This window comes from Atractosteus spatula, chromosome 1, assembly GCF_055471065.1.
Source record: "Atractosteus spatula isolate fAtrSpa1 chromosome 1, fAtrSpa1.hap1, whole genome shotgun sequence".
Classification (NCBI taxonomy): domain Eukaryota; kingdom Metazoa; phylum Chordata; class Actinopteri; order Semionotiformes; family Lepisosteidae; genus Atractosteus; species Atractosteus spatula.
The window spans coordinates 72,349,019-72,373,941 of NC_142706.1; the positions used below are offsets into that span (position 1 = coordinate 72,349,019).

General features: G+C 51.2%; 9 non-coding genes and 1 pseudogene across 9 annotated transcripts; 5 read left to right on the forward strand and 5 right to left on the reverse strand.

Annotated features, from left to right (window-relative positions):
• Positions 1 to 21: 21 nt before the first annotated feature.
• On the forward strand, positions 22 to 140 carry LOC148841748 (5S ribosomal RNA). The gene has a single exon (XR_016093108.1). It is a non-coding gene; the product is annotated as a 5S ribosomal RNA (ribosomal RNA).
• Positions 141 to 1,846: 1,706 nt separating this feature from the next.
• LOC148841749 (U1 spliceosomal RNA) lies at positions 1,847 to 2,010 on the reverse strand. The gene has a single exon (XR_016092550.1). It is a non-coding gene; the product is annotated as a U1 spliceosomal RNA (small nuclear RNA).
• Positions 2,011 to 3,870: 1,860 nt separating this feature from the next.
• LOC148841750 (5S ribosomal RNA) lies at positions 3,871 to 3,989 on the forward strand. Its single transcript, XR_016093110.1, has one exon. It is a non-coding gene; the product is annotated as a 5S ribosomal RNA (ribosomal RNA).
• A 1,706-nt stretch (positions 3,990 to 5,695) lies between these two features.
• Positions 5,696 to 5,859, reverse strand: LOC148841751 (U1 spliceosomal RNA). The gene has a single exon (XR_016092670.1). It is a non-coding gene; the product is annotated as a U1 spliceosomal RNA (small nuclear RNA).
• A 1,869-nt stretch (positions 5,860 to 7,728) lies between these two features.
• Positions 7,729 to 7,847, forward strand: LOC148841752 (5S ribosomal RNA). The gene has a single exon (XR_016093115.1). It is a non-coding gene; the product is annotated as a 5S ribosomal RNA (ribosomal RNA).
• A 1,698-nt stretch (positions 7,848 to 9,545) lies between these two features.
• Positions 9,546 to 9,709, reverse strand: LOC148841753 (U1 spliceosomal RNA). The gene has a single exon (XR_016091680.1). It is a non-coding gene; the product is annotated as a U1 spliceosomal RNA (small nuclear RNA).
• Positions 9,710 to 11,569: 1,860 nt separating this feature from the next.
• LOC148841754 (5S ribosomal RNA) lies at positions 11,570 to 11,688 on the forward strand. Its single transcript, XR_016093126.1, has one exon. It is a non-coding gene; the product is annotated as a 5S ribosomal RNA (ribosomal RNA).
• A 1,698-nt stretch (positions 11,689 to 13,386) lies between these two features.
• LOC148841755 (U1 spliceosomal RNA) lies at positions 13,387 to 13,550 on the reverse strand. Its single transcript, XR_016091682.1, has one exon. It is a non-coding gene; the product is annotated as a U1 spliceosomal RNA (small nuclear RNA).
• A 1,860-nt stretch (positions 13,551 to 15,410) lies between these two features.
• On the forward strand, positions 15,411 to 15,529 carry LOC148841756 (5S ribosomal RNA). The gene has a single exon (XR_016093137.1). It is a non-coding gene; the product is annotated as a 5S ribosomal RNA (ribosomal RNA).
• A 1,703-nt stretch (positions 15,530 to 17,232) lies between these two features.
• On the reverse strand, positions 17,233 to 17,373 carry LOC148841757 (U1 spliceosomal RNA; annotated as a pseudogene).
• Between the last annotated feature and the right edge of the window lie 7,550 nt (positions 17,374 to 24,923).

The window sequence follows — 24,923 nt, forward strand, 5'->3', positions numbered from 1 at the left end:
GAGTCCGGCGCCCCGGCTTTCGCTTACGGCCACACCACCCTGAACACGCCCGATCTCGTCTGATCTCGGAAGCTAAGCAGGGTCGGGCCTGGTTAGTACTTGGATGGGAGACCGCCTGGGAATACCAGGTGCTGTAAGCTTTTGCTCTCTCGGCCAGCAGGGGTCGCCGTTGGTGCCGTAGGCTTTGGGAGGAAGAACTCGAGTATGGACATTTATTTCCCGAAAATACCAAACATTTCAATCTTCCCACTTTTGTTTCCTTCGGCAACGCTGAGTGGCAAACGGTATCGCGACGGTCATCCACTTTCTAGGCATGCCAGTTCAGAAAGAGAAGCTCCCTCACATCCCTTCAGATGCTCAAGAAAAATGATCAATATCCTGATCTCTAAAGATGGCTCTTTTAATGGCATGCATGTGATTCGTATTAGAAAAAAAACACGTTTGTAAAACGAATATCGAAGCTGCCTCTAAATCTGCAATTGAAGGTCAGTCAATAGCAAGTGACAGTCAATGTGTCGACCTCACACCTTGGTCTTCTGGTTGGATTAGCGATGTGTTGCATGCTGGCAAGAACTCAGTTTCAATGCTGGGGTATAATGACTCATGGAGAGCTTTTGGTGTTGGATTTTGTTCTTAAGATTTACAGTATTTCTCTCTCTCTCTCTCTCTCTCTATATATATATATTATGAGTGCAGGACATAAGGTAGTCAGGTGACATTGCACTACAAACTGGTACACACACGTGCAATAGACTGAACTCCAAAGTCAAACTGATGGAGTGTGAGAAAAACAATAAAGGATTACTGTACCTGGACAGAGAGCGGGAGAAAGCAAGAATCAGTCAGACCACCAAGGTCAGACAAGCTGAAAGATCACAAATTAAGTACCTTATCACGAGGTGAACATTTAACGTGTATAACCAGAAGAAAGATTGTATTTTGTAGGGCTTGTGCTGCAGTAGCTGTGAAACCCTCATGCTGGGTAGTAGTCTCTGCTACTAAGTTGAGGCTTAGGGGGTGAGAGCCAGTTGAACCGCCTCTACAACAGCTACAGCCAAACAGAAAAGCTGAAGGCTTTCCATACGGCTGTGTCCCGAGAGGTCCAGTCAGCACAACAGAAACTGAGTACGAGGGGATCGCGAGACCCGAGGATAAAATGCAGGACCATTAAAACATCTGAATCAATGTGGGTTTGAGTGGGTGAATCATGCCGCCGTCAAAACAACATTAACAGCACTATGTGAACCCCATGTTACCTGGTCCGAGGACAGATTCGGTCACCTTCCGCTGTAGCATGCATACCGTGCTTCAAAAGGCAGAAAAGGAAATCTAGAAACAAAGTGATAGAGAAAGAGAAGAAGGGGGCAAATATTCAGAACATGTCTGTAGGATCATTCATTTCTACTTCTCAGGGATTCCTTGTGTATTTTTATTACAGTGCGCTCTGCTGGGTAAGGACTATTCGCTACTCTAGAAGCCACTGGTCTAGAAGAAGACGAATGCATTCTTCAAAGCCACCCAAGGCCCTTTGTATCCAACAGAGCACAGATTCTCGAACAAAATGAGCAGGGATGGATTCAGAGTGAGCAGAAAAAAAGGGAAAAACCGAGTTAAGAACAAGAAAGCATAGCGTATGTCTGTAACGGGCACTAACACGAGTACCATGTCGTCTGCCAGTGCTCGTGAAAAACCCCAGGGCGTCTTTCTAATAACCCCCCTCTATGAAGCGGTTTCACCAGCATGTTGTGCTGCTCACGGGGGGGGGGCTGCCGAGCGCGGAAGCCCAGCACAGCTCCCCAGCACACAGCACACAGCAAAGCCGCATCTGTTATTGGACCAAGCACATCAGGGGAGAGCGCGAACGCAGTCCCCCACTACCAGAAATTATGCAGTCGAGATTCCCACATTTGGGGAATTCGCAGGGGTCAGCACAGCCGGAGTGCAATGGCCGAGCCTCGCCCTGGGTGAACCTCCTTCTTGATCAAGGTATCTCCCCTGCCAGGTAAGTATGAGTTGTACAGGCCCCTGCAAGCGGCCCGCACCCACAGCACAGCACTCGCAGCCTAGGCCAGCTCCTCGCCCTGCACGCCACCGCCTCCTGCTGGGCCCACTCTTTCGCACACTCACACGCCACACCAACACTCAAAAGTGTGGGCAAAACGAGAAAACGAGCGCGCCGTTTCCTACACATCTGCAGTCGCCATTTCGCCATCGCAGCATGTCCCGGGATGCAATTCGGCCTCATTTACATATCACCAGACCGGCAGATCGCTACGCAAGCTCGCGACGTGCGCCTGCCACACACCGAACAAACACCGGAGCCTCTTCAGCAATTTCCGAAAAACGCGCCTGCTCGCCTGCCCCCAAGGCTCCGTCTCTTACCTGCTCTCCAGAGCCTGCTGCCTTCCGTGCTTTTCCCTCGGCACCGCTGCACCGCACCGCACACAACTCCTGCAGCGGGGGGAGAAAGTTTCCACGCTCCGCCGCAGGGAAGGCTCGCTCCGTGCGCACACGTCCTTTCAATGCCAGTTCAACAAGTGCTCCGCATTAGCAGCGTCGGGGCTCCGGCGTGTCGCGCCTCACCTCACCTCGCACAGCCCCCTTCCTTCAATGTCTGGCGCTGGGCACGCCCCGCTCTCCTCCACCTCATCTTATCGCGTGTGACCTCCGACAATGGCCACAATGCCGGGGAATGGCACCTGTAAAGTGTTAATTGGGGCACAGGAACAGCCCGCCTCGTCTCGGGGGCCGGCTTCAAAGACAATACAGCAAGCACAGCGGGGCGGGGGAAGAAGACGACACGACACTCGCAGGCACATTCAGCTCCGGCGGGAACGAGTCCTCCGTCGGTCTTTTCAAGTGCTGAGAGCCGAGTAATCCCCGGTGACTAGGTCTCACCCTGCGACTCTCGACTGGGCTCACCCACGGCAGCCCAGCAGGTGTGAGCCCGGCCGGCACCCGGATGGGAGATTCCCCCCGGGAAAGCTCAGGTTGCTGCTGCTGCTGCTCCTGCTCCTGCGAGAGGGGTGACTGGGACCAGTAGGGAGCGCTCACCCTGCGGGCTGTGTGGCTCTCTTATGCCCCAGCATCCTCATGGCGACACTCTGCTGCACAAACAGGCGCCGTCCTTCGGGGGAGGCGTAAAACCGAGGTGTCCTGACCCTCCTTGGCCATTCCAAATCCCAGGGCGTCTCTCAGGAAAGAGTCACGGGGGTGTTACCCATCAGTCGGGCTCTCCTCCTAATCCCCGTCTCACCTGTAACAATCAATGATGAGGCCCCCTGTCCCGTGATATTGTACTTGTCTCCTGGCCGCTGGCTGGCGCCGTGAGATTTAGTGCTCGCGCAAGAGACCGGGGCAGGGCGCGAACGCGGCCCCCCGCCCCCCACAAAGTGTGCGCTCCAGGTTCCCTCTCGGGGCTCTGCAGCACAGCGTCCCGGCGCTTCCTCCTCGCCGGCTGCCGGGACAGCGGAAAGGCAGCGAGAAGGAGCCTCTTGCTCTGACGCCGCAAGGCCACAAGAGGGCGGAGGCGCCGCGCGTCTGGCCGACGTGTAGGGCCGGTGCGCTTTATGTGCCGAAATAAAACGCGACAGCCCCGAAATGTTTTCAGAGTGCTGTGCACTGGAGGTTTCTGTCTTGTGAAGACTTGCCTTGTGCTCCTCCGTGCAGTTTGTTTGTCCTGCTCCAGTGCGGGACAAGAGCAGGGCAAGCCAACTGAAGGGAGCACATTCGCCAACATCCAGGCACGCACTGAGTTCGAAAGCGGCTCCTTTCCAAAGAATCGCACATGAACGATCCCTCAGTCCCGCCCAGGGGGCACGGCGCCCCCGCCACACAGCTTCAAGTAGCGAGTCCGGCGCCCCGGCTTTCGCTTACGGCCACACCACCCTGAACACGCCCGATCTCGTCTGATCTCGGAAGCTAAGCAGGGTCGGGCCTGGTTAGTACTTGGATGGGAGACCGCCTGGGAATACCAGGTGCTGTAAGCTTTTGCTCTCTCGGCCAGCAGGGGTCGCCGTTGGTGCCGTAGGCTTTGGGAGGAAGAACTCGAGTATGGACATTTATTTCCCGAAAATACCAAACATTTCAATCTTCCCACTTTTGTTTCCTTCGGCAACGCTGAGTGGCAAACGGTATCGCGACGGTCATCCACTTTCTAGGCATGCCAGTTCAGAAAGAGAAGCTCCCTCACATCCCTTCAGATGCTCAAGAAAAATGATCAATATCCTGATCTCTAAAGATGGCTCTTTTAATGGCATGCATGTGATTCGTATTAGAAAAAAAACACGTTTGTAAAACGAATATCGAAGCTGCCTCTAAATCTGCAATTGAAGGTCAGTCAATAGCAAGTGACAGTCAATGTGTCGACCTCACACCTTGGTCTTCTGGTTGGATTAGCGATGTGTTGCATGCTGGCAAGAACTCAGTTTCAATGCTGGGGTATAATGACTCATGGAGAGCTTTTGGTGTTGGATTTTGTTCTTAAGATTTACAGTATTTCTCTCTCTCTCTCTCTCTCTCTATATATATATATTATGAGTGCAGGACATAAGGTAGTCAGGTGACATTGCACTACAAACTGGTACACACACGTGCAATAGACTGAACTCCAAAGTCAAACTGATGGAGTGTGAGAAAAACAATAAAGGATTACTGTACCTGGACAGAGAGCGGGAGAAAGCAAGAATCAGTCAGACCACCAAGGTCAGACAAGCTGAAAGATCACAAATTAAGTACCTTATCACGAGGTGAACATTTAACGTGTATAACCAGAAGAAAGATTGTATTTTGTAGGGCTTGTGCTGCAGTAGCTGTGAAACCCTCATGCTGGGTAGTAGTCTCTGCTACTAAGTTGAGGCTTAGGGGGTGAGAGCCAGTTGAACCGCCTCTACAACAGCTACAGCCAAACAGAAAAGCTGAAGGCTTTCCATACGGCTGTGTCCCGAGAGGTCCAGTCAGCACAACAGAAACTGAGTACGAGGGGATCGCGAGACCCGAGGATAAAATGCAGGACCATTAAAACATCTGAATCAATGTGGGTTTGAGTGGGTGAATCATGCCGCCGTCAAAACAACATTAACAGCACTATGTGAACCCCATGTTACCTGGTCCGAGGACAGATTCGGTCACCTTCCGCTGTAGCATGCATACCGTGCTTCAAAAGGCAGAAAAGGAAATCTAGAAACAAAGTGATAGAGAAAGAGAAGAAGGGGGCAAATATTCAGAACATGTCTGTAGGATCATTCATTTCTACTTCTCAGGGATTCCTTGTGTATTTTTATTACAGTGCGCTCTGCTGGGTAAGGACTATTCGCTACTCTAGAAGCCACTGGTCTAGAAGAAGACGAATGCATTCTTCAAAGCCACCCAAGGCCCTTTGTATCCAACAGAGCACAGATTCTCGAACAAAATGAGCAGGGATGGATTCAGAGTGAGCAGAAAAAAAGGGAAAAACCGAGTTAAGAACAAGAAAGCATAGCGTATGTCTGTAACGGGCACTAACACGAGTACCATGTCGTCTGCCAGTGCTCGTGAAAAACCCCAGGGCGTCTTTCTAATAACCCCCCTCTATGAAGCGGTTTCACCAGCATGTTGTGCTGCTCACGGGGGGGGGGCTGCCGAGCGCGGAAGCCCAGCACAGCTCCCCAGCACACAGCACACAGCAAAGCCGCATCTGTTATTGGACCAAGCACATCAGGGGAGAGCGCGAACGCAGTCCCCCACTACCAGAAATTATGCAGTCGAGATTCCCACATTTGGGGAATTCGCAGGGGTCAGCACAGCCGGAGTGCAATGGCCGAGCCTCGCCCTGGGTGAACCTCCTTCTTGATCAAGGTATCTCCCCTGCCAGGTAAGTATGAGTTGTACAGGCCCCTGCAAGCGGCCCGCACCCACAGCACAGCACTCGCAGCCTAGGCCAGCTCCTCGCCCTGCACGCCACCGCCTCCTGCTGGGCCCACTCTTTCGCACACTCACACGCCACACCAACACTCAAAAGTGTGGGCAAAACGAGAAAACGAGCGCGCCGTTTCCTACACATCTGCAGTCGCCATTTCGCCATCGCAGCATGTCCCGGGATGCAATTCGGCCTCATTTACATATCACCAGACCGGCAGATCGCTACGCAAGCTCGCGACGTGCGCCTGCCACACACCGAACAAACACCGGAGCCTCTTCAGCAATTTCCGAAAAACGCGCCTGCTCGCCTGCCCCCAAGGCTCCGTCTCTTACCTGCTCTCCAGAGCCTGCTGCCTTCCGTGCTTTTCCCTCGGCACCGCTGCACCGCACCGCACACAACTCCTGCAGCGGGGGGAGAAAGTTTCCACGCTCCGCCGCAGGGAAGGCTCGCTCCGTGCGCACACGTCCTTTCAATGCCAGTTCAACAAGTGCTCCGCATTAGCAGCGTCGGGGCTCCGGCGTGTCGCGCCTCACCTCACCTCGCACAGCCCCCTTCCTTCAATGTCTGGCGCTGGGCACGCCCCGCTCTCCTCCACCTCATCTTATCGCGTGTGACCTCCGACAATGGCCACAATGCCGGGGAATGGCACCTGTAAAGTGTTAATTGGGGCACAGGAACAGCCCGCCTCGTCTCGGGGGCCGGCTTCAAAGACAATACAGCAAGCACAGCGGGGCGGGGGAAGAAGACGACACGACACTCGCAGGCACATTCAGCTCCGGCGGGAACGAGTCCTCCGTCGGTCTTTTCAAGTGCTGAGAGCCGAGTAATCCCCAGTGACTAGGTCTCACCCTGCGACTCTCGACTGGGCTCACCCACGGCAGCCCAGCAGGTGTGAGCCCGGCCGGCACCCGGATGGGAGATTCCCCCCGGGAAAGCTCAGGTTGCTGCTGCTGCTGCTGCTGCTGCTGCTGCTCCTGCGAGAGGGGTGACTGGGACCAGTAGGGAGCGCTCACCCTGCGGGCTGTGTGGCTCTCTTATGCCCCAGCATCCTCATGGCGACACTCTGCTGCACAAACAGGCGCCGTCCTTCGGGGGAGGCGTAAAACCGAGGTGTCCTGACCCTCCTTGGCCATTCCAAATCCCAGGGCGTCTCTCAAGAAAGAGTCACGGGGGTGTTACCCATCAGTCGGGCTCTCCTCCTAATCCCCGTCTCACCTGTAACAATCAATGATGAGGCCCCCTGTCCCGTGATATTGTACTTGTCTCCTGGCCGCTGGCTGGCGCCGTGAGATTTAGTGCTCGCGCAAGAGACCGGGGCAGGGCGCGAACGCGGCCCCCCGCCCCCCACAAAGTGTGCGCTCCAGGTTCCCTCTCGGGGCTCTGCAGCACAGCGTCCCGGCGCTTCCTCCTCGCCGGCCGCCGGGACAGCGGAAAGGCAGCGAGAAGGAGCCTCTTGCTCTGACGCCGCAAGGCCACAAGAGGGCGGAGGCGCCGCGCGTCTGGCCGACGTGTAGGGCCGGTGCGCTTTATGTGCCGAAATAAAACGCGACAGCCCCGAAATGTTTTCAGAGTGCTGTGCACTGGAGGTTTCTGTCTTGTGAAGACTTGCCTTGTGCTCCTCCGTGCAGTTTGTTTGTCCTGCTCCAGTGCGGGACAAGAGCAGGGCAAGCCAACTGAAGGGAGCACATTCGCCAACATCCAGGCACGCACTGAGTTCGAAAGCGGCTCCTTTCCAAAGAATCGCACATGAACGATCCCTCAGTCCCGCCCAGGGGGCACGGCGCCCCCGCCACACAGCTTCAAGTAGCGAGTCCGGCGCCCCGGCTTTCGCTTACGGCCACACCACCCTGAACACGCCCGATCTCGTCTGATCTCGGAAGCTAAGCAGGGTCGGGCCTGGTTAGTACTTGGATGGGAGACCGCCTGGGAATACCAGGTGCTGTAAGCTTTTGCTCTCTCGGCCAGCAGGGGTCGCCGTTGGTGCCGTAGGCTTTGGGAGGAAGAACTCGAGTATGGACATTTATTTCCCGAAAATACCAAACATTTCAATCTTCCCACTTTTGTTTCCTTCGGCAACGCTGAGTGGCAAACGGTATCGCGACGGTCATCCACTTTCTAGGCATGCCAGTTCAGAAAGAGAAGCTCCCTCACATCCCTTCAGATGCTCAAGAAAAATGATCAATATCCTGATCTCTAAAGATGGCTCTTTTAATGGCATGCATGTGATTCGTATTAGAAAAAAAACACGTTTGTAAAACGAATATCGAAGCTGCCTCTAAATCTGCAATTGAAGGTCAGTCAATAGCAAGTGACAGTCAATGTGTCGACCTCACACCTTGGTCTTCTGGTTGGATTAGCGATGTGTTGCATGCTGGCAAGAACTCAGTTTCAATGCTGGGGTATAATGACTCATGGAGAGCTTTTGGTGTTGGATTTTGTTCTTAAGATTTACAGTATTTCTCTCTCTCTCTCTATATATATATATTATGAGTGCAGGACATAAGGTAGTCAGGTGACATTGCACTACAAACTGGTACACACACGTGCAATAGACTGAACTCCAAAGTCAAACTGATGGAGTGTGAGAAAAACAATAAAGGATTACTGTACCTGGACAGAGAGCGGGAGAAAGCAAGAATCAGTCAGACCACCAAGGTCAGACAAGCTGAAAGATCACAAATTAAGTACCTTATCACGAGGTGAACATTTAACGTGTATAACCAGAAGAAAGATTGTATTTTGTAGGGCTTGTGCTGCAGTAGCTGTGAAACCCTCATGCTGGGTAGTAGTCTCTGCTACTAAGTTGAGGCTTAGGGGGTGAGAGCCAGTTGAACCGCCTCTACAACAGCTACAGCCAAACAGAAAAGCTGAAGGCTTTCCATACGGCTGTGTCCCGAGAGGTCCAGTCAGCACAACAGAAACTGAGTACGAGGGGATCGCGAGACCCGAGGATAAAATGCAGGACCATTAAAACATCTGAATCAATGTGGGTTTGAGTGGGTGAATCATGCCGCCGTCAAAACAACATTAACAGCACTATGTGAACCCCATGTTACCTGGTCCGAGGACAGATTCGGTCACCTTCCGCTGTAGCATGCATACCGTGCTTCAAAAGGCAGAAAAGGAAATCTAGAAACAAAGTGATAGAGAAAGAGAAGAAGGGGGCAAATATTCAGAACATGTCTGTAGGATCATTCATTTCTACTTCTCAGGGATTCCTTGTGTATTTTTATTACAGTGCGCTCTGCTGGGTAAGGACTATTCGCTACTCTAGAAGCCACTGGTCTAGAAGAAGACGAATGCATTCTTCAAAGCCACCCAAGGCCCTTTGTATCCAACAGAGCACAGATTCTCGAACAAAATGAGCAGGGATGGATTCAGAGTGAGCAGAAAAAAAGGGAAAAACCGAGTTAAGAACAAGAAAGCATAGCGTATGTCTGTAACGGGCACTAACACGAGTACCATGTCGTCTGCCAGTGCTCGTGAAAAACCCCAGGGCGTCTTTCTAATAACCCCCCTCTATGAAGCGGTTTCACCAGCATGTTGTGCTGCTCACGGGGGGGGGGCTGCCGAGCGCGGAAGCCCAGCACAGCTCCCCAGCACACAGCACACAGCAAAGCCGCATCTGTTATTGGACCAAGCACATCAGGGGAGAGCGCGAACGCAGTCCCCCACTACCAGAAATTATGCAGTTGAGATTCCCACATTTGGGGAATTCGCAGGGGTCAGCACAGCCGGAGTGCAATGGCCGAGCCTCGCCCTGGGTGAACCTCCTTCTTGATCAAGGTATCTCTCCTGCCAGGTAAGTATGAGTTGTACAGGCCCCTGCAAGCGGCCCGCACCCACAGCACAGCACTCGCAGCCTAGGCCAGCTCCTCGCCCTGCACGCCACCGCCTCCTGCTGGGCCCACTCTTTCGCACACTCACACGCCACACCAACACTCAAAAGTGTGGGCAAAACGAGAAAACGAGCGCGCCGTTTCCTACACATCTGCAGTCGCCATTTCGCCATCGCAGCATGTCCCGGGATGCAATTCGGCCTCATTTACATATCACCAGACCGGCAGATCGCTACGCAAGCTCGCGACGTGCGCCTGCCACACACCGAACAAACACCGGAGCCTCTTCAGCAATTTCCGAAAAACGCGCCTGCTCGCCTGCCCCCAAGGCTCCGTCTCTTACCTGCTCTCCAGAGCCTGCTGCCTTCCGTGCTTTTCCCTCGGCACCGCTGCACCGCACCGCACACAACTCCTGCAGCGGGGGGAGAAAGTTTCCACGCTCCGCCGCAGGGAAGGCTCGCTCCGTGCGCACACGTCCTTTCAATGCCAGTTCAACAAGTGCTCCGCATTAGCAGCGTCGGGGCTCCGGCGTGTCGCGCCTCACCTCACCTCGCACAGCCCCCTTCCTTCAATGTCTGGCGCTGGGCACGCCCCGCTCTCCTCCACCTCATCTTATCGCGTGTGACCTCCGACAATGGCCACAATGCCGGGGAATGGCACCTGTAAAGTGTTAATTGGGGCACAGGAACAGCCCGCCTCGTCTCGGGGGCCGGCTTCAAAGACAATACAGCAAGCACAGCGGGGCGGGGGAAGAAGACGACACGACACTCGCAGGCACATTCAGCTCCGGCGGGAACGAGTCCTCCGTCGGTCTTTTCAAGTGCTGAGAGCCGAGTAATCCCCAGTGACTAGGTCTCACCCTGCGACTCTCGACTGGGCTCACCCACGGCAGCCCAGCAGGTGTGAGCCCGGCCGGCACCCGGATGGGAGATTCCCCCCGGGAAAGCTCAGGTTGCTGCTGCTGCTGCTCCTGCTCCTGCGAGAGGGGTGACTGGGACCAGTAGGGAGCGCTCACCCTGCGGGCTGTGTGGCTCTCTTATGCCCCAGCATCCTCATGGCGACACTCTGCTGCACAAACAGGCGCCGTCCTTCGGGGGAGGCGTAAAACCGAGGTGTCCTGACCCTCCTTGGCCATTCCAAATCCCAGGGCGTCTCTCAGGAAAGAGTCACGGGGGTGTTACCCATCAGTCGGGCTCTCCTCCTAATCCCCGTCTCACCTGTAACAATCAATGATGAGGCCCCCTGTCCCGTGATATTGTACTTGTCTCCTGGCCGCTGGCTGGCGCCGTGAGATTTAGTGCTCGCGCAAGAGACCGGGGCAGGGCGCGAACGCGGCCCCCCGCCCCCCACAAAGTGTGCGCTCCAGGTTCCCTCTCGGGGCTCTGCAGCACAGCGTCCCGGCGCTTCCTCCTCGCCGGCCGCCGGGACAGCGGAAAGGCAGCGAGAAGGAGCCTCTTGCTCTGACGCCGCAAGGCCACAAGAGGGCGGAGGCGCCGCGCGTCTGGCCGACGTGTAGGGCCGGTGCGCTTTATGTGCCGAAATAAAACGCGACAGCCCCGAAATGTTTTCAGAGTGCTGTGCACTGGAGGTTTCTGTCTTGTGAAGACTTGCCTTGTGCTCCTCCGTGCAGTTTGTTTGTCCTGCTCCAGTGCGGGACAAGAGCAGGGCAAGCCAACTGAAGGGAGCACATTCGCCAACATCCAGGCACGCACTGAGTTCGAAAGCGGCTCCTTTCCAAAGAATCGCACATGAACGATCCCTCAGTCCCGCCCAGGGGGCACGGCGCCCCCGCCACACAGCTTCAAGTAGCGAGTCCGGCGCCCCGGCTTTCGCTTACGGCCACACCACCCTGAACACGCCCGATCTCGTCTGATCTCGGAAGCTAAGCAGGGTCGGGCCTGGTTAGTACTTGGATGGGAGACCGCCTGGGAATACCAGGTGCTGTAAGCTTTTGCTCTCTCGGCCAGCAGGGGTCGCCGTTGGTGCCGTAGGCTTTGGGAGGAAGAACTCGAGTATGGACATTTATTTCCCGAAAATACCAAACATTTCAATCTTCCCACTTTTGTTTCCTTCGGCAACGCTGAGTGGCAAACGGTATCGCGACGGTCATCCACTTTCTAGGCATGCCAGTTCAGAAAGAGAAGCTCCCTCACATCCCTTCAGATGCTCAAGAAAAATGATCAATATCCTGATCTCTAAAGATGGCTCTTTTAATGGCATGCATGTGATTCGTATTAGAAAAAAAACACGTTTGTAAAACGAATATCGAAGCTGCCTCTAAATCTGCAATTGAAGGTCAGTCAATAGCAAGTGACAGTCAATGTGTCGACCTCACACCTTGGTCTTCTGGTTGGATTAGCGATGTGTTGCATGCTGGCAAGAACTCAGTTTCAATGCTGGGGTATAATGACTCATGGAGAGCTTTTGGTGTTGGATTTTGTTCTTAAGATTTACAGTATTTCTCTCTCTCTCTCTATATATATATATTATGAGTGCAGGACATAAGGTAGTCAGGTGACATTGCACTACAAACTGGTACACACACGTGCAATAGACTGAACTCCAAAGTCAAACTGATGGAGTGTGAGAAAAACAATAAAGGATTACTGTACCTGGACAGAGAGCGGGAGAAAGCAAGAATCAGTCAGACCACCAAGGTCAGACAAGCTGAAAGATCACAAATTAAGTACCTTATCACGAGGTGAACATTTAACGTGTATAACCAGAAGAAAGATTGTATTTTGTAGGGCTTGTGCTGCAGTAGCTGTGAAACCCTCATGCTGGGTAGTAGTCTCTGCTACTAAGTTGAGGCTTAGGGGGTGAGAGCCAGTTGAACCGCCTCTACAACAGCTACAGCCAAACAGAAAAGCTGAAGGCTTTCCATACGGCTGTGTCCCGAGAGGTCCAGTCAGCACAACAGAAACTGAGTACGAGGGGATCGCGAGACCCGAGGATAAAATGCAGGACCATTAAAACATCTGAATCAATGTGGGTTTGAGTGGGTGAATCATGCCGCCGTCAAAACAACATTAACAGCACTATGTGAACCCCATGTTACCTGGTCCGAGGACAGATTCGGTCACCTTCCGCTGTAGCATGCATACCGTGCTTCAAAAGGCAGAAAAGGAAATCTAGAAACAAAGTGATAGAGAAAGAGAAGAAGGGGGCAAATATTCAGAACATGTCTGTAGGATCATTCATTTCTACTTCTCAGGGATTCCTTGTGTATTTTTATTACAGTGCGCTCTGCTGGGTAAGGACTATTCGCTACTCTAGAAGCCACTGGTCTAGAAGAAGACGAATGCATTCTTCAAAGCCACCCAAGGCCCTTTGTATCCAACAGAGCACAGATTCTCGAACAAAATGAGCAGGGATGGATTCAGAGTGAGCAGAAAAAAAGGGAAAAACCGAGTTAAGAACAAGAAAGCATAGCGTATGTCTGTAACGGGCACTAACACGAGTACCATGTCGTCTGCCAGTGCTCGTGAAAAACCCCAGGGCGTCTTTCTAATAACCCCCCTCTATGAAGCGGTTTCACCAGCATGTTGTGCTGCTCACGGGGGGGGGGCTGCCGAGCGCGGAAGCCCAGCACAGCTCCCCAGCACACAGCACACAGCAAAGCCGCATCTGTTATTGGACCAAGCACATCAGGGGAGAGCGCGAACGCAGTCCCCCACTACCAGAAATTATGCAGTTGAGATTCCCACATTTGGGGAATTCGCAGGGGTCAGCACAGCCGGAGTGCAATGGCCGAGCCTCGCCCTGGGTGAACCTCCTTCTTGATCAAGGTATCTCTCCTGCCAGGTAAGTATGAGTTGTACAGGCCCCTGCAAGCGGCCCGCACCCACAGCACAGCACTCGCAGCCTAGGCCAGCTCCTCGCCCTGCACGCCACCGCCTCCTGCTGGGCCCACTCTTTCGCACACTCACACGCCACACCAACACTCAAAAGTGTGGGCAAAACGAGAAAACGAGCGCGCCGTTTCCTACACATCTGCAGTCGCCATTTCGCCATCGCAGCATGTCCCGGGATGCAATTCGGCCTCATTTACATATCACCAGACCGGCAGATCGCTACGCAAGCTCGCGACGTGCGCCTGCCACACACCGAACAAACACCGGAGCCTCTTCAGCAATTTCCGAAAAACGCGCCTGCTCGCCTGCCCCCAAGGCTCCGTCTCTTACCTGCTCTCCAGAGCCTGCTGCCTTCCGTGCTTTTCCCTCGGCACCGCTGCACCGCACCGCACACAACTCCTGCAGCGGGGGGAGAAAGTTTCCACGCTCCGCCGCAGGGAAGGCTCGCTCCGTGCGCACACGTCCTTTCAATGCCAGTTCAACAAGTGCTCCGCATTAGCAGCGTCGGGGCTCCGGCGTGTCGCGCCTCACCTCACCTCGCACAGCCCCCTTCCTTCAATGTCTGGCGCTGGGCACGCCCCGCTCTCCTCCACCTCATCTTATCGCGTGTGACCTCCGACAATGGCCACAATGCCGGGGAATGGCACCTGTAAAGTGTTAATTGGGGCACAGGAACAGCCCGCCTCGTCTCGGGGGCCGGCTTCAAAGACAATACAGCAAGCACAGCGGGGCGGGGGAAGAAGACGACACGACACTCGCAGGCACATTCAGCTCCGGCGGGAACGAGTCCTCCGTCGGTCTTTTCAAGTGCTGAGAGCCGAGTAATCCCCAGTGACTAGGTCTCACCCTGCGACTCTCGACTGGGCTCACCCACGGCAGCCCAGCAGGTGTGAGCCCGGCCGGCACCCGGATGGGAGATTCCCCCCGGGAAAGCTCAGGTTGCTGCTGCTGCTGCTCCTGCTCCTGCGAGAGGGGTGACTGGGACCAGTAGGGAGCGCTCACCCTGCGGGCTGTGTGGCTCTCTTATGCCCCAGCATCCTCATGGCGACACTCTGCTGCACAAACAGGCGCCGTCCTTCGGGGGAGGCGTAAAACCGAGGTGTCCTGACCCTCCTTGGCCATTCCAAATCCCAGGGCGTCTCTCAGGAAAGAGTCACGGGGGTGTTACCCATCAGTCGGGCTCTCCTCCTAATCCCCGTCTCACCTGTAACAATCAATGATGAGGCCCCCTGTCCCGTGATATTGTACTTGTCTCCTGGCCGCTGGCTGGCGCCGTGAGATTTAGTGCTCGCGCAAGAGACCGGGGCAGGGCGCGAACGCGGCCCCCCGCCCCCCACAAAGTGTGCGCTCCAGGTTCCCTCTCGGGGCTCTGCAGCACAGCGTCCCGGCGCTTCCTCCTCGCCGGCCGCCGGGACAGCGGAAAGGCAGCGAGAAGGAGCCTCTTGCTCTGACGCCGCAAGGCCACAAGAGGGCGGAGGCGCCGCGCGTCTGGCCGACGTGTAGGGCCGGTGCGCTTTATGTGCCGAAATAAAACGCGACAGCCCAGAAATGTTTTCAGAGTGCTGTGCACTGGAGGTTTCTGTCTTGTGAACACTTGCCTTGTGCTCCTCCGTGCAGTTTGTTTGTCCTGCTCCAGTGCGGGACAAGAGCAGGGCAAGCCAACTGAAGGGAGCACATTCGCCAACATCCAGGCACGCACTGAGTTCGAAAGCGGCTCCTTTCCAAAGAATCGCACATGAACGATCCCTCAGTCCCGCCCAGGGGGCACGGCGCCCCCGCCACACAGCTTCAAGTAGCGAGTCCGGCGCCCCGGCTTTCGCTTACGGCCACACCACCCTGAACACGCCCGATCTCGTCTGATCTCGGAAGCTAAGCAGGGTCGGGCCTGGTTAGTACTTGGATGGGAGACCGCCTGGGAATACCAGGTGCTGTAAGCTTTTGCTCTCTCGGCCAGCAGGGGTCGCCGTTGGTGCCGTAGGCTTTGGGAGGAAGAACTCGAGTATGGACATTTATTTCCCGAAAATACCAAACATTTCAATCTTCCCACTTTTGTTTCCTTCGGCAACGCTGAGTGGCAAACGGTATCGCGACGGTCATCCACTTTCTAGGCATGCCAGTTCAGAAAGAGAAGCTCCCTCACATCCCTTCAGATGCTCAAGAAAAATGATCAATATCCTGATCTCTAAAGATGGCTCTTTTAATGGCATGCATGTGATTCGTATTAGAAAAAAAACACGTTTGTAAAACGAATATCGAAGCTGCCTCTAAATCTGCAATTGAAGGTCAGTCAATAGCAAGTGACAGTCAATGTGTCGACCTCACACCTTGGTCTTCTGGTTGGATTAGCGATGTGTTGCATGCTGGCAAGAACTCAGTTTCAATGCTGGGGTATAATGACTCATGGAGAGCTTTTGGTGTTGGATTTTGTTCTTAAGATTTACAGTATTTCTCTCTCTCTCTCTCTCTCTATATATATATTATGAGTGCAGGACATAAGGTAGTCAGGTGACATTGCACTACAAACTGGTACACACACGTGCAATAGACTGAACTCCAAAGTCAAACTGATGGAGTGTGAGAAAAACAATAAAGGATTACTGTACCTGGACAGAGAGCGGGAGAAAGCAAGAATCAGTCAGACCACCAAGGTCAGACAAGCTGAAAGATCACAAATTAAGTACCTTATCACGAGGTGAACATTTAACGTGTATAACCAGAAGAAAGATTGTATTTTGTAGGGCTTGTGCTGCAGTAGCTGTGAAACCCTCATGCTGGGTAGTAGTCTCTGCTACTAAGTTGAGGCTTAGGGGGTGAGAGCCAGTTGAACCGCCTCTACAACAGCTACAGCCAAACAGAAAAGCTGAAGGCTTTCCATACGGCTGTGTCCCGAGAGGTCCAGTCAGCACAACAGAAACTGAGTACGAGGGGATCGCGAGTCCCGAGGATAAAATGCAGGACCATTAAAACATCTGAATCAATGTGGGTTTGAGTGGGTGAATCATGCCGCCGTCAAAACAACATTAACAGCACTATGTGAACCCCATGTTACCTGGTCCGAGGACAGATTCGGTCACCTTCCGCTGTAGCATGCATACCGTGCTTCAAAAGGCAGAAAAGGAAATCTAGAAACAAAGTGATAGAGAAAGAGAAGAAGGGGGCAAATATTCAGAACATGTCTGTAGGATCATTCATTTCTACTTCTCAGGGATTCCTTGTGTATTTTTATTACAGTGCGCTCTGCTGGGTAAGGACTATTCGCTACTCTAGAAGCCACTGGTCTAGAAGAAGACGAATGCATTCTTCAAAGCCACCCAAGGCCCTTTGTATCCAACAGAGCACAGATTCTCGAACAAAATGAGCAGGGATGGATTCAGAGTGAGCAGAAAAAAAGGGAAAAACCGAGTTAAGAACAAGAAAGCATAGCGTATGTCTGTAACGGGCACTAACACGAGTACCATGTCGTCTGCCAGTGCTCGTGAAAAACCCCAGGGCGTCTTTCTAATAACCCCCCTCTATGAAGCGGTTTCACCAGCATGTTGTGCTGCTCACGGGGGGGGGGGCTGCCGAGCGCGGAAGCCCAGCACAGCTCCACAGCACACAGCACACAGCAAAGCCGCATCTGTTATTGGACCAAGCACATCAGGGGAGAGCGCGAACGCAGTCCCCCACTACCAGAAATTATGCAGTCGAGATTCCCACATTTGGGGAATTCGCAGGGGTCAGCACAGCCGGAGTGCAATGGCCGAGCCTCGCCCTGGGTGAACCAATTCAATTTCAATTTTTAAGAACTTTATTTTCTTTTCACAAAAAAGTACAGGACATCACAATTTAGAACGCTTTACATTAATATACATACTTAAAACAGTATATATGATCACATCTCATTACATTTTGACACGGTACCAGTTACATAGCAACAATTTCTTTTTTTCTGGTGCAAATCACATTCTTTACTTAAACATGATAATGTTTTTCACAGTTTCTTGAGATATTGACCTATGCTCTCTATTTCCCACAGATTTTCTGCTTCCTCCCTCCCTTCTCTCCACAGATCTCTGAGGTAATAGTTCTCTCGGGTGATGAACAGGGCCAGGCTACCTGCTGCCTTGACTGGGACCTCGATGCCTTTGAACAGCCCCATGTTCCTCACTCTCCACAGGGCGTCTTTCCCACTGTTCACCATGGCCCAGATCCTGTCAAACACGTCAGGAGGAAGTTTGACAGGAGAGATGCCGTATATGACGAAAGCAGCGGTCAGGGTAAATTGGGGCGAGAGAGCTTGCAACCAATTTTCAAACTGTGCCCAGAAGGCCTTAGCAAAAAAGCAGGACCACAGGAGATGGGTCACATTCTCCTCCTCGCCGCAGCCCACCCTAACGCAGCGAGGGCTGGGGGTGAGGCCCCTACGGTACAAGAAAGTTCGTACCGGTAAGCACTGGTGGACGACACTCCAGGCTAAATCTCTGTGAATGTTGCACAGAAACTTAGAGGATGTGTGTTTCCACACCTTCCTTGTTTGGGCTGATGTTAAAATGCCCACAGGGGTCTGCCTATTGTTCTGGGGTGCAACGAAATCTTCCAGTTTTTGGACGCTGACATCTCGGAGGGGAATATGGCCAATTGGGTGAGATCTTAGAAAACTTTTAACTGTCCCATAAATTGCAGGGCATGTGTCAGAGAGTGGGACATCCAGCTTGGGTCTGACACCCCACACTCTGAACACCTCCCTACCTATCCAGAGCCTGGAAAAATAAGTCCAGGTACGCGCTGCAGGTGCTGTTGCAAAGCCTCTCAGCACAGAGGCCAGGAAAATGCACAGCAGCTTCGTAGCAATATCTGGGACAGACTTCCCCCCTGAGGGTAGCGGCCTGTACATTATTTCCCTTCTGAGTCTTTCCTGCTTCCCACCCCATAGAAATTGAAACATCAATCTCCTCAGCCCCGCCGCAACACGGTGTGGGATTGGGAAGGTAGAAGCCAGAAAATTCAAGACAGGCAAGAGCTCAGCTTTGATGACCAGCACCTTCCCTGTCATGGTGAGGTCTCGGTCCTTCCATTGCATCAGTTTTTTGTTTAAGATTGGCAATTTGTTCTGCCAATTTACTGTTCCCATCTCTTCTCCAAAATACACCCCCAGGACCTTAATTCTCTTCTCTTGCAGCCTGAGATCATGTCCTTCTTTTGGCTCCCTCCAGTTCTGATAAAAAATCTCACTCTTAGATTTGTTAATTTTTGCAGAGGAAGCCAAAGAGAAACGATCACAGCACTGCAGAGCTCTGCTAATTGAGGCATTGTCAGAGAGGAGCAGGGTGACGTCATCCATGTATAGAGATGTCTTTACCTCTCCTCCCCCACTTCCAGGCACTGGTATCCCATTAATGGCCTGATCCTGGCGCAAGGCACAGGCTAAGGGCTCCATAGCCAAAACGAATAACAAGGGGGATAATGGGCAGCCCTGCCTCACCCCTGAACAGACTTCAAAGGGGCGTGATCTATTGCCATTAACCATTACTCTGCTGTTGCTACCTGTGTACAGCAGGTTAATCCACTTTCTCATGATGGGGCCAAACTTCATGTGCTCAAGTACCGATGTCAAGTACTGCCGGTTTAGGCGGTCAAAGGCCTTTTCTAGGTCTACACCTAAAATGCACAGAGGGAGGGAGCGATCCTCCGAGTACAGACAGACATCCCTCAACAAGGCCAGGTTGTCGCTCATCAGGCGTCCTGCTATCCCACAAGTCTGTTCTTTCCCTACCAGTGAGGCCACTACATTTTGTAGGCGCAGGAAAAGGGCTTTGGACAGGATCTTAGTGTCCACGCCTAACAGGCTGAGGGGTCTCCAGTTCTTTATGTCATTCTTTGCTCCTTTCTTAAACAAGAGAGAGATAGTGCCTTCTCTTAAGGAGTCAGGCAGCAATTCTGTCTTTCCTCGAATAGGAGCAGTAGCGGATCCTGAAGCAGATCCCAAAAGGTGCAATAAAATTCTTTAGGGAGCCCGTCAGCACCCGGAGTTTTCCCCTTCTGTAAGCTCTCCATAGCCTGTCTCAGCTCTTCTACTATCAAATCCCTCTCAAGTACTTCCCTATCTTCTTCACTCAAAACGTTTTCTAGCTTTGAGGTGAAAAAATGAATTTCTTCATCCTTTACCTCTGTAGAGCTGTACAGTCTTGAGTAGAAGGCCTCGGTGCAGGAGAGGATAGCACTCGGCTCTGTTCTCTCTCGTCCCTCCTCATCAACTACACTTTCCATGACAGACTTGGAGCCTACCACTTTCCTGAAAAAGAAGCGAGTACACTTCTCATTTTCTTCCAAGAACTGCACTCTGCTTCTTAACAGCACTCCTCGACTACTTTCTTCGGCTATGATCCGGATGTCCTTTTTTAAAAGGGTGATATCCTCGAGCACATCGAAGCCACTGTGCAGCATCGTGTAGAGACGCTGCAGCTGCCTCCGTTTCCTGGCTAGCACTCCTCTCCGTCTGGCAGCAGCCTTCCTTCCCTCAGCCATGAAAAAGGCCTTTGTCCTCACCTTCACCTCCTCCCACCACTCTCCTACTGACCCGTACAGACACTGCAAGGACAGCCACTGTGATAGTTTCTCCTTGTAGCGGGATACTACCCCCTCGTTCTCTAGCAGCTTTGTGTTGAGTTTCCAGAGGCCTGGGCCAAAGACAGTCCCGCCCTGGAGTTCCACTCTACACCCTAAAGCCTGATGATCTGAGAAGAAGACAGGCTGAAGAGTGACCCCAACAACTTTCACTCTCGCTGAGACAAAGCAATAGTCAATTCTGGAGCTGCTATTCCTCCCTGACCATGTATATCCTGCTGTTGTGGGATATATACATCTATATGTGTCTGAGAGTTTAAAGTCTTGAACTAAGTTTTGCAGGGCCAGTGAGCTGGAATCCAATTTTATCGGAGAGCTAGACTGCCTGTCTGTGTGCTCTAAGATACAATTAAAATCCCCTCCCACTGTCACGTCTGTGCTACATAACAATAGGGGAGAGAGTGCACCTACTGCACTGTGACAGATACTCTGGGATTAGAGAAACATTCTTCCCGAAATTCAGAAATCTAATCCCAGAGTTCCCACACCTGCCAGAATCACAACGGGTCCCAATCCTACTGGGAGAGGGAGGAGGGAACTCAGTTGAACTGGCAGCCCAGTATGTGATCTCCTGTCACAGCCTGAGGAACAGTGAGTCTGTCTCCCAATAATGCTCCAGCCGCCTACAGAATATGTCAATATTGTATAATATGTCTTTGTTGTAAATGTCTGTAATATGTCTGTAGATTTTATTTTACTTCTATTTTTGTTTTGTTTCATGTAAATATCATTACTTTCATTTGCTTTGGCAACACTGATTGTACCCATCGGTCATGCTAATAAAGCACCTTGAATTGAATTGAATTGAATTGAGTGCCTTGAGTAGCTCCACCCTTCCTCCTATGTCAGTAGGACAATACACGTTGATTAGATGCAGGTTAATGGTTCCCCAGTCAACACACAGTCACCTGCCCTCAATTCAATTCAAGAAGTTTTATTGGCATGACCAATGACCAAATCAGTGTTGCCAAATCATATATAATCAATATAAGATCTACAGGTATTTACAATATAGAGACATCATAATACATTTACATACAGATATATGGAGCATTATTGAGAGACAGGCCATCTATCACTCTCATCTATCACTCCCAGACTGGGAAAGTGAGCACGGATACATTTTGGAAACTGTGGTTCATATCCCAGCTCCCTTTGCTGCTCTGTTGAACTGCATGTTGTCCATAATAAGACAATCCAGGAGCTCAAAGCACGCTGCATTCCTACGACTTCCAACACCTTTCATTTTCTAAAGCTCTGGGGAAAAATACAGCAGCTTGTTGTCAACAACACTATAGAGAAGACACTTCTCCATCAGCTATGTGATCATGGTATCGACCCTCTCAGTGCACAATCATTACCTTTGACAATCTGTTTGCAAAGCAAGGTGTTGTCAGGTCCTGATTTTCTTTTTATATACTCACTTCTATTTTATTCATTCATACTCTGTCTTGTATCTCAAAGATGATCTAAAACAATGCCTAATGAGTAGATGGGCACACTGAATTTAACAGTGTTATGATGATGTGATAAAATATTTTTGGGGGGATTTGTACACATGGACCATTGCTGTAAATTAACTAGTGCTGGAAAAGGATACAAATACCTGCAGGGAAAAAAAATACATTATTTTGTAATAAGCATTTACTTTTATGCAGGGTTACGAAGTAGAAGTGAACAGCTAAGTGTTAGTAGGTTAATCACCTGTAGGAGATTTGAAAAGGTAGCTGAGACCAGAAGGGAAGCAGGAAAGTGAACAGTCACCTCTACTGTCTGAATTACAGTCATGGCCTGTCGTCAAATGGTCAGCGCCTGATGAATTTGAGTGCAGAGCAAAAGGTTTGCAATTGAGAGCTTGTCTTTTGATTTTGATGAAGTGTATCCAGTAGACTTTGTCATGAGCTGTCTTTGAGGATTTTGAATACTAGAGTCTGGGCTCCTTGTAGTCTACCCTGTTCAAGACCAAGTATGTTCAGGTATTTCAGTCTGTCAGATTCCATTGATCCCTGGAATGTATCTGATTGGTCTTTGTTGACAAGCAAGACCTGTGTGGCAACAGGGCAATGTAAATGACATAATATTGTAAATGAGGCACTACTAGTCCATTGCGCAGTTCTTGCTTCTTTAAGCTCACTGAAGGATCGTTCATGTGCGATTCTTTGGAAAGGAGCCGCTTTCGAACTCAGTGCGTGCCTGGATGTTGGCGAATGTGCTCCCTTCAGTTGGCTTGCCCTGCTCTTGTCCCGCACTGGAGCAGGACAAACAAACTGCACGGAGGAGCACAAGGCAAGTGTTCACAAGACAGAAACCTCCAGTGCACAGCACTCTGAAAACATTTCTGGGCTGTCGCGTTTTATTTCGGCACATAAAGCGCACCGGCCCTACACGTCGGCCAGACGCGCGGCGCCTCCGCCCTCTTGTGGCCTTGCGGCGTCAGAGCAAGAGGCTCCTTCTCGCTGCCTTTCCGCTGTCCCGGCGGCCGGCGAGGAGGAAGCGCCGGGACGGGAGAACTCATCGGCTTCGCTGTCTCTTCAGAAGTGGAAAAACAAATAGTCGACAAGTCTATGAAAATAATTCAGGGGGAAAGCACGGCGACCCAATAAACTAACACCATTACTTATGCAGTGTGTAAGGTTGTGGCTTGGTTAAATGTGATAGTCGGGCAATCTGAATCTGTTCGAGTAGGGGTGCCCGAACAGTCGATCGATCGCAAATAAATAAATGGGCTATTTAACTATTTACTTTTTTTCGATAGCCGAAAAATTCATTCAGATCTGTGCATGTAATGTCATATATTTTACTGCCCTTGTATGTGTTAAACCCTTGTCGAATGGGTTGTAAACGTCTCTTCCCTGAGTGCTGGCTGACTGAAAAAGGCTATAGGAGCTCCGTCAATAAAGAGTGTTGTGTGAGCTGCCCAAGACCGGCCTCTCGGTTATTGCACGAACCCCACTTTCACTCCAGTACATAGTGGAGCGAAACAGACTGGCTGTGACAAATTCGCCAACAGTTTGATAAGCTTGATTGCCTATTTGATAGCTGTAGTGTTTGAGCGAAAATGACGCAGCAAAGAGACCGAAAACTTTCACATTCAAATCTGCAGTGCTAGCGTCTACCCGGAAAAGGGAAATATAGAACATTTCAAAACTGCTCACCAAACGTATGACTTTCCCGCTAAATGTGTTACGGAAAAGAAAAGTGGAAAAATTTAAATCTCAACCAGCAGCAGTTGGTTTTCACGAGGCCTTATACAAGAGGGAAAGGGGCAAGCATCGTATTGTGTTTCATGTTCTCAAATACACTTCTCAGGCACTTCTCACATTAAGGTAGGTATTATTAAGGTCTGTTAATAATTAAGGTCTGTATTAAGGTATTATTTTTTCTATAATGGGGAAATTACTTTTTCACTGCAGCATGAGTCACTTGCTTTTATTTGCTTTCATTTTAGTGAGGGGTATCGTGATTGTACTGATGTGACCAGAGCCTCCTCTATCAGAGCTCCAAGTTCACACTGGTAGATCACGCTGGACCGGCAAATGAAAAAAAAGTCCAGGTGGGAAGAGAGCCAGCAGGGGTCTCGGTCCTGTTTTAGGGGGGCAGGAAAAATGGGAGCCAGAGGTGAAAAGGTCAAGTCAGAGTGCACCACTACGGTATATTTCACACAAATAGACATCTCATGAAGTTTGCTGATGACACAGCTCTGGCCAGTTTATTAAAGGACACAGAATACCATCATGGGCCCATTCTTAATGATTTTACTAACTGCTGCAACGAGTTCTCCCTGAACTTAAATGTATCAAAAACAAAGGAACTGGTTATTGACTTTAGAAAAAATACCACACCCCCTCAACCCACTACAATTGATGGCCAGCCTGTTGAAATTGTCGATGACTATAAGTACTTGGGTCTGGTCATACACAATAACCTAAAATGGGACAAATGTTGTGACACGTTCTATAAAAAAGGCCAACAGAGACTGCCCTGTCTTTCTCACACCTGAAGAAGGCTCCACGGCCGAAACGTTGTGTTTTCTTTCTTCTCTTTTCAGCAGGGAATAAACCTATTTCTTGTTCCTTTGCAGCCTACGCATGCTAACGCAGCTACCCACCTAACTATATCAGAGACTCTTCTTTCTTAGAAAACTCAGGTACTTTAAGGTGGATAAAACTATTCTTACACTTTTCTACAAATCATTCATTGAAAGTGTCTTAACATCCTGCTTCACTTGTTGGTGTGGCAACATGAGTACCGGTAACTGTAATAGGCTGGTAAATCAGTGAATATAAGTGGCAAAATAATCGGGAATAATCAAATCAACTTGAGCATCTTTTACAAACAGAGGGCGACTAAGAAAGCCAAAAGCATCAGGGAGTGTGTGTCTCACCCCCTCCATTGCGAATTCACTTCTCCCAGCTGGGAGACGCCTCTGTGCCCCCAGGTGTAAAACCAACACACTCAGGAAATCTTTCATCCCCACTGCAATCACGGTCTTAAACAATGCAAAGTAACTACCTTGTCTCTTGTCTCTTGTTTCTTTCTCCTGTAACACTGCTGTATTCTCTCCCCTGTTGATAATGTGTATTGTCATTGTGTTGTGTTTGACTGTGCCGTAAAACAAATTTCCCCTAGGGGATAATAAAGCTTGAATTGAATTGAAAGTATAGTACATTATATTTCAGATTTCAGATTCAAATCATCCCCATGACTTCTGTGGTGTAACTGGCA